This window comes from Bidens hawaiensis, unplaced genomic scaffold, assembly GCF_021521415.1.
Source record: "Bidens hawaiensis isolate Kalapana, Puna unplaced genomic scaffold, B.hawaiensis_p1.1 tig00012998_1, whole genome shotgun sequence".
Lineage (NCBI taxonomy): Eukaryota > Viridiplantae > Streptophyta > Magnoliopsida > Asterales > Asteraceae > Bidens > Bidens hawaiensis.
In genome coordinates, this window is record NW_027492088.1 from 23,456 (window position 1) to 33,107 (window position 9,652).

General features: G+C 31.4%; 1 pseudogene; it reads right to left on the reverse strand.

Annotated features, from left to right (window-relative positions):
- Window positions 1–795: 795 nt before the first annotated feature.
- On the reverse strand, window positions 796–2,700 carry LOC143542833 (FBD-associated F-box protein At3g49020-like; annotated as a pseudogene).
- Between the last annotated feature and the right edge of the window lie 6,952 nt (window positions 2,701–9,652).

Consider the following 9,652-nt stretch of genomic DNA (forward strand, 5'->3'; position numbering starts at 1 on the left):
ATTAAAATGTATATATTATTTTACCTACTCCTCTATATTCCATCTTCTTCCCTAATTCACCTCTTCAAAAACAAATTTAGCAATTCATCTACTCCACTTCAAATCCCCCACATCCAACCAAACTCCTTCTTCTCAAGTCTTAACCATTCCAAAAAAGAAAAAAAAGAGAGAGCAGAATAATGGGTTACTCTTGCGTGAACAGCCTGACTATAGTCTGCCGCATCAAGTCATACGTGACCTGAAGGGGGGGGGGGGGTTGTTCTGGGGTCTTGCGTGATTCCACTTTGATGAAAACCCATTTTGACCCGATATAGTTTTTAACGTTTTAAATCACTCATAACCTCTTGTCTCTCTGTTTGCCAAGGCTAGCAAAAACCATAAAATAAGTCCCAAATGAGTATAATATGAACAATATGCAATAAAACAAACTCTCTACACATATATAGTCAAGACATTATCATGATTCGAGACCATCACTACATATGCAATAAAACAAAAGCTCTACATATTTAAAGTGTCAACCTATACACTATATTATCATTTCCGGTTGTTAGATCAGTTGTGATTTGGTTTGTTTGTGTAGCTGAGATCTCTGCTATTAAAGAAAAGAGAAATTGGTTGTCAAAATTTATCTTGACTAATACCATGAAAAACTCTAGATCTTTACAATTAACTTTTATACCGTTGTCGATTCCAATGCATTAGAAAATCTCCATATCCATCTACCTTTGGCAATCTTTTTCTTGTACAGTTGTTTGGAATTAAACAAGCGGGGTCAATAATGTGTATATAAATTTAGCTCATAAAAAGTGTACCTTCTTTCTTTACGAAGCTAGTTGATTTTCTTTCACAAGATAATGCCGTTGACAATGACTTTAAGTTCATCAAGTGCTTTTGGTCTTTAGAAGAGGAAGGGGACACAATATGAATTTTCGTGTGGCCTTGATCTTCTTGCTAAAGTAGCTTTTTGTATGTAACCTGAATAAAAATAACATATAACGAATCATCTTTTCTTGAAAAAGTTCAGTAAAGGATAATTAATATTTCATCAAATAATAAATCACATATAAGTATTACCTTGACAACATCACTTTGTTCATCAAAACCAGTTAAAGGAACATATGATCTTAAAGTTAGAGATTGAGGATGACAACACCAAAGTACAACATCCACAAAAGCTATATGAGCGAATGATTCTTCATGGTTTCTAGTTGTAGCTCAAGATGCTCGAGTTCATAAGGTGGCAACTCAATCACCTTTAGCTTCTCTAGCCCTTTGAGTTTCTGCAAGACAATTAGAATGAAGACACAACTTTGTGTGTGGATTTATTGTTCACAACACAAAAAATGACTAATCAAATAAACGTACCCAACTAGGCTTCATGTGGATATACAAGTTCAAAACTTTGAATCCACTTTTCTTATATAAAAATAGCCTCAACTTGTGGAACCAAAGAGTGTCAATAATATGGTCATCGGGATAATATTGCATGCATGCTTTCATATTGGTTAAATCCCATACTAGAGGCCAGAGATTATCTCCTAGTGGAAAGAGTAAACGAGGATTTATTATACAAATAAAACCAAATTTGGAGTACTAAACTCAATATCACCCAGTTCACAATTTGAATGTAACACACACGTCCTCTAGGAATGGCTTGACAACTTGTGGTTGTTGCATTTATATTTAGTAGCTAAAAACAAATTTTGAATGAAGGGGAAGTTGGATTAGAAGGAGGTAAAACCATTCGAGTTTGGTAAGGGATGCCCGATGTAAGTCACTTTTGTTAGCTTTTTGCATGAAGCCAAGTTCTTTTGCCTCCCCCCACCCCAAATGCTATCCCAATCTCCTACCAAAAGATTAGATAGATTAGGAGCTTCATTATCTACTAATTCAAGTGGAGTGTTATAGTGAATCACAACTTTTTGAAGATTTTGATGTCCACAAACACGTAATCTTTTGAGACCATGACATACCCTAATCTCAAATATTTGTAGAAGAGGACAACTACTATTGATATACTCGATCACTTCATCATTTATATGGACCATTTCGAGTTCCAAACAAATAAAGGACTTAAGCATGATACCATCAATCATCAAGGAAGACGGTAAATGACAGTCATATATGGTAAAAGATTCTAACATGAAAACTGATAAGAGTATGTTAGGCAAACGATATTGAGTAGAAGCAGAAGGGGCTTCTGAAGACTTAGTAAATTTTATCGCCAGCTTCCTCACACCATTCTTAAGAACCAATCGAAGGCATTTGTTAACAATAACTAATTCTACAAACTCCGTGATTGTTGCAATGAGATTGAGCCTGTCTGCAGTGACATTTTGATGGCAAAAAGCCAAAAATCTAGACATGGTATAGTGAACATACTTGAAAAAACTTTTTCGAGATGTAGAAGTATGGTCACTGAAATCTAAAATTGGGTAAGAAGCAGTTAGGTGAAGCCATTTCTTAGACAATACACTCATTCAAATAAGCTCTCTAGGAGGGCTATCCAAAAATGAGAGTATGTGGTGAATAATAGGTTCAGGAAGCTCTGAAATCCGATCAATCTCTCTGCATCAATCGCTAGGGTTTCCGCCTACAAAACAAAAATCAAAATTAAAAGAGCATGCATACAAACTGTGAAACAATATTTTTACACTTGGGTAGATTACCTCTTTCACTTTGCAGAAGATGATCCATCTCAATAGGGCGGCGGGAACTTTTTTAACTTGAGTTTTCATTGTTCATACAATTGTTGTCACCTTTTTCACTCTGTAGAAGACCGATCTCAGTATATATATACTACTACTACTACAAGATTTAATTTAATTAAAAAAATAGCTATACATATATTTATTACACTAAATGACATCCTCTAAGAAAAACAAAGATTTCATCTCAATTTGATAAAACTAACATGTTTGATGATCAAACTATTATTTATTTGTCATTGTAGGTTGGATCTTAGGGTTTAAAGGTATGGTTTGAGACTTACCTAGGGATGGTTCTGAATGTTAGATAAATGATACATTCTGAAAGCTCAAAACTTTATGAAACATGGAGTCAATTCATTGGTGACGTCCTTGATGCTTGTAGGATCTGACTGGGACTTGTTTAAGGAGGATGTTAGTTAGTTAGTGTTAAATCTTGAAAGTTTTGTGGTTTTAGAGTGGTTTTGGGTTTTTTTTTGAACAATAGTCGTAACAAGAGAGTAAATGGAACTTTGAGATATGCAATAACCACGAGAAATAGGAGATAGAGGTAGGATTGGCCATCCAAATTGAGGAAAGGATCAAGGAGGTGGAGATTTTCCACATCCAAAAAAAAAAAAGATCTTTGATTTGATTTTCAAAAACAAATTTAAAGAGTGTGTGTAAGAGCATTCTCATCCAACCCTCTATTTTATGTGAGAGATGTTTTTATAAATTAGAGAGTTTTTATATTTTAGAAAGCGCAGTAGTTTTTCTGAATATTTGAAAAGCCATTGTTCACCACTTACAATTTTTTAATATATTTTGAATATGGTTGTGAGTGAAACCAAGAGGAACGGTAACGATAAATGTATAAAAAGTATTATTTAATTGAAATTGAGAAAGAAAAATATATTGTTTTTTAGAGTAATTTGAATTTAGGAATAAAGAATATGATGGAAATGCTCTACGTGAATGGATTTAGGAGGAGAAAAATGAGTTTTAGTTAATAATATTAATTTTAATTATGACATGAGTATATTATATAAAGAACTATGGACATCTTATAACTTACACAAGAAACAACTATATATATATATATATATATAGGGGATGATTCATGCGAGAAGTGATATTAGAGCGAGAAGTGCGAGAAATAAATAATAACCATTGATTATGTTTAATCAATAGTATATGATCAACATGGCAATATTGTAATTTTTAGCTTATACATTTTAATGCATTTTAAGACAAAATGATAGTTTAGTCTTTTTGTTTATAGAAGCCAAAGATATAAACATCCTTATCTCAAATGAATCCCAAATTTATGGTTACCATTATCTCTCAATTATGGTTACTTTAAAATTATTAAAACCATAATCAGTTACAACAAAATCTACCTTTTGATAATTCAGAATATGGATTGCCCATTTTTTTTATTTAATAGACAATTACCCTTTGTAATTTAATTTGGACGTTGTACTTTTTTTTTTAAAATTGTCCGCTAAAAAAAAAAAAGATTGGACGTTGACTTTTAGAAATATGTATAGGTTGTTAAAAATATTAGATAGGTCTGTTAATTATCATTCGCTCATACTTATTATTAAGTATTTGTGTATGCTTATATTAATTTTGTGCGTGTTTATGTTAATTGAGTTTCCTAATATATATAATTTGGTTATGATCATACATTTCATTTGTTTAGGTTGTTTAAAATTTAAGTAGGTATATATGTTAATTTCATTCTCTAACTATATAACTAGATACCTACATACATCCATACCTACATACATCCATACCTACATGCATACATAACTACATGCATGCATATACATACATGCGTGCGTACATACGTACATACATATATGCGTATGTACGTCCATACGTCCATACGTACACACATACATGTGTACGTACGTACGTACATACATACGTCCATACATATATGCGTACGTACGTATGCACCTACATCCGTACGTACATACATACGTACATACATCCATACGCATATACAACGTACGTATGAACTTACAAGGGGCGACCATGATAAAAAATATATAATATTAAACGCAAACTAAATGACGATAAAAATCACACTTTGCTAACAACATTTAGTGTGATTTTCTTCCCAATTCATTCGGTTGTCATCATAATTTGTTGTGTTTCGGTTCTGTTGGTTAATCGTCGTTTGTTTATGCAAAAATATTTAAATAAGTGGTTGTGATCCTCGTTTATGGAGTTTGGATAAGTTTGAATTCTTAATTTTTGGTGTAAGTTAAAGGATATTTATTGTATGTTGGTGTAATGTGATGAATTTTTAACGTACAGTAAGTTCTATACAATGCATGAAGACAAGAATCATATAGGTTGGGGAATATATTTGAATTTATGGTTGATTTTGTTAATATAAAAAACTCATGCCTTGAATTAGAGATATATAAGAAAAAGATTTCACTATATGTTAAAATAGTATATCAAAAACAATTTTTTTAGAAAATGCAAAAACAAAATTAAAAAAAAAGGTTAAATTCATAAATTAAAGATGTTGGTTTATTTTCTTGACAAAGAAATCGTTGTACATATTTAATTAATAATTGTAATAAGGGAGAAATAATATATAATATAAAAAAGTATAAAGCAACTAATTAATATGTAACTCTCTTCATATAATAATTAATTATCAAACATAAGAAAAATCATTTGTACTAAAATACCCTTATTATTAAAATAAGTCATAAAACAAAAGAAAATTTCTTATTGGTTGATTTTATTTCTCGCACTTCTTGCAATAAGAAACACTTTTGAAATGAACCTAATCCTATATATATATATATAGGTAAATTAAATCTATTAATGATGATGATAATATTAGTAAGGTTAACGTTCTAAAGATTTATATCTTTTGTTGGATTTAACTTTGGCAAGATTTTATTAAAAAAGGTGTACATTTATATTATACTAAGTTAGAAACACGTGTGTGTCTATATATATATATACTAGTAGGTGTGTCTGCGCGCTGCGGCCGGGAGACAGGGGATGCGTTCGGTATGGGGTCGATTTGCGGTGTGTTGGTGACGCATAGAGAATTCAATCAGTAACTGTTTAAGGCAATGTGCGAGTGCATGATCGGTGTAAGTGAGCAAATAATTTATATAGTTGAATAAGAAACGAAGCTATTGTGATTAGAATTGGATGTAAGGAGTTAACTATGAACAAGGCATAACTATATGATGTTATAAAGCAGGTTAGTTGAATTAGGTTCCATCCATTAGTGGCCCCTACGTCTATTTTATATGATTTAGTTTGTAGCATAACTGGACAAAAAATGCATTCGAGAAGCAATAATAACATGTTATCATAAAGACATGTTTTTACGTTGTGAAATTCACCCGAGCGGTGGTGTAATGGTTGGCTCGTTCTAACCACATAAAAAGCTAGTAAGGAGAACAATAGTAAGAATCTCATATATAGTTCAAACTGGTGGAACAAAACATTCCTTTCATAATATCAAAATATTTTTGGAAAACCACATGACCCATTTGACTATTTTGAACCTTTTTTCCGGATTCATTGTAAGCGCCTATTTGGACCTGCTTGATTTTAATTCACTACCTGAACTGGTTATCACTAATTCATTATGTTTTGACCCGTTTCATTTTAATACACCATATTTTGACTCGTATATATATATATATATATATATATATATATATATATATATATATATATATATATATATATATATATATATGATTAGGTTCATTTCAGAAGTGTTCTTATTGCGAGAAGTGCGAGAAATGATTATAACCAATCATATTATTTCTTTTTATTTTTTTTGATTTTTTTAAATTCAAGGGTATAATAGTAACATATGATTTACTTTTTTTTAGGTAACTAATAGAATTAAATTATATGTAAGTTACAATTCATTAACATGTTTTTGAATTCAAAAATATTTATTTGATCTTTAATTCTATTATCTTCTTTATCGATCAATCCACTTTACTTAAGATATTGATACAAATTTGCATACGTTATCCATTGAGTTCGAAATAAATAGTTTGATCAAATAATCTCAAAATTTTTATTGCATTAGTCTAGCATTTGTGTATACCCATTTTTGTATTTTATACAAATTGAATTTATTATAGATCCCTTATTATAGATCCCATTTGATATTCGGAATTTGTTATGATACCATCAATGCATTTTTTTTGCATTTAAATGCAATAAACAATTTACACATAAACAAACTTCATACTAAGATTATGAGTTCATCACGTTAAACAAAAACACTTGAGTGTACAAACTTTATCCAACTTTCATAAATGGGCCATACACACTTCACCAACTAGTTTAGCTCTTAACCAAAAACAAAATGTGAATAAAAAATGGATTAAACCACCAAAACACTTGACCGACCGGTATCTTATTATCCTATGCTTCTCTTGGATCTGCCAAACATTCATTAAGATTCTAAAACCTTCAAAATATGTGAGCTTTTCGTCTTTATGTCTAAAAGCATAATCTTGTTCAAGGATGAATTATTAAGTATGACCTGCGAAAAAAATTCACACTTTACACATGAAACTGTGGTAAAAAAACAAAACGTGTATACCAAATTCAACAATGAAAAATGCCTATTCAAAATATTTAAATTGACAATCAATGTTAAGCGTAAACAGAGTTTACCAAAGTCGATCTCGTGCTATTATCACCATAAAAATCTGGGCTCATCTAAAAAGAGTTCCGACTTCAATAAACATATGAAGTGGCAAATTAATAACTAACCATGTTGTAATTACTAATTACTAAACTAGAAGATTGCATTCAGATGAGATATTTTAAACAATTTGATCTCATTTTTGTGTTGAGGCATAATTTGACAACTTTTATGCATGTAGTAAAAAGCTAACAAACCTGACATAACGCACGGCCGGGCCAGTTTTAAATCAACGGGTACTGGTATATACCTATTCAGTTGGGTTGGCCTGTCGGGCTGGACCAAGACTGCTACGCTGCTCAAATCATGGCATTTCACGAAAAACCTGGTTAAATTTGCAACAAATATTATAATAACGTTTCATATCTCCCAGCGATATTTACCATCGGATAATTGCATAGCGCATTTCTCAAGGCAGTTATAAAGCAAAACTTTTGTTTCTTTCACATGTGCAGCAATTGCTTGTTTCACCTATACTTAGTGTACCAAAAATGAAAAATCAATGTCCATGTATGTGCTTAGTTTTTACTTTTTAGACCACTATTAATGCACATATAAAGAACATATATTTATCAGTAATACCCAAAAACACTTATAAAGTGAGTATATAGTTCTTTTTGGAGAGGGTTCAGCTTGTAACATACAACATCAACTATTTGCAAATTTTACTTAACTTAATGCTCTTTATTTAACAGAAAGTTCATAGGCAAATAAATATAAGAAATTAAAGATAATTGCAAATAGTCAATGCTTTGAAAATCAAGGTTCCACATTATCAAATTTTAATATAACAAATCATTATGTAAATCATCAGTTCTACACCTTTTAATCACAGACATCATTAAGACTTAAGATTCATGAAGATAATAGTTAACTGGAGCATATACGAATAACCTCACAAGCTCAAAAACACAAATTCCCTACACATAACCTCCTGCATAACATACATCTTCAATTAACATATAACTAGATTCACATCTCTCCCATCTTCCACAATCCACATAAACATATTCCCTAAATGTAACCTCCATAGTAAACTACATGTACAACAATCGTAGTTCCTACATACATACATCATAATAACCTAAACCAAAATAAGGTTGCATTATCCTTTAGTATAGATATGACATCAACACATCTTTAATTAAATAATCAATTACATACAAAGAACATATAAAAAGACAGTAACAATTTCTCATAAAGACTAAACATTGTAGTTATATACACCCATGAAAATTTATTCCAACACTATCCCACATAGTTGGTTCATTAAGTGTCTACATCATTCTATATCGTACCTGCACACCTACACATGAATCGAGCATACAAATCTAACATCATACCTACACATTAATCGAGCATACTAATATATCATTATACCTACACATGAATCGAGCATACGTACAAAAGAATCGAGCATGCCTACACAAGAATCGAGCATATCAACACAGAAATAGAGCATATAAATATATATATCATCATACCTTCACATGAACCACGCATACTAATCTATCATCATACCTACATATGAATCGAGCATGCGTACAGAGGAATCAAGCATATCTACACAAGAATCGAGCATGCCTACACATAAACCGAACATATCTACACATGAATCGAGCACACTAACCTAACATCATACCCACACGTGAATCGAGCATACTAATCAATCCTCATACCTACACATGAATCGAGCATACCTACACAGGAATCAAGCATATCTACACAAGAATCAAGCATACTAATCTATCATCATACCTACCTACACATGTATCGAGCATACCTACACAGAAATCGAGCATATCTACACAGGATTCGAGCATACTAATCTATCATCATACCTTCCTACACATGAATCGATGAAACCTACACGTGAATTGAGCATACCTACACAGGAATCGAGCACGCCTACACAGAATTCAAGCATGCATAAACATCAATTGAACATACGATCTGTTGTAAAATAAGGACTTTCAATTGTATCCAAATCATTAAATTAAAATTTTGATTATTCAATACAGGAATTGAATCTTAGATCACTATAACAGTTAAAAAAACCTAATTATGGTTCTTTGTTAGCTTATATGTTACTGTGATTAAAAAAATATCACCAAATTATCCTACATACCTTGATTTCGTGCTTAGGGTTTGGTCACTGTAGCAGTTAAAAAAACCCCAATTATGCTTCAAAACTATACCAATCACTAACATCAAATGGACGATTGCTTCTCATACACAA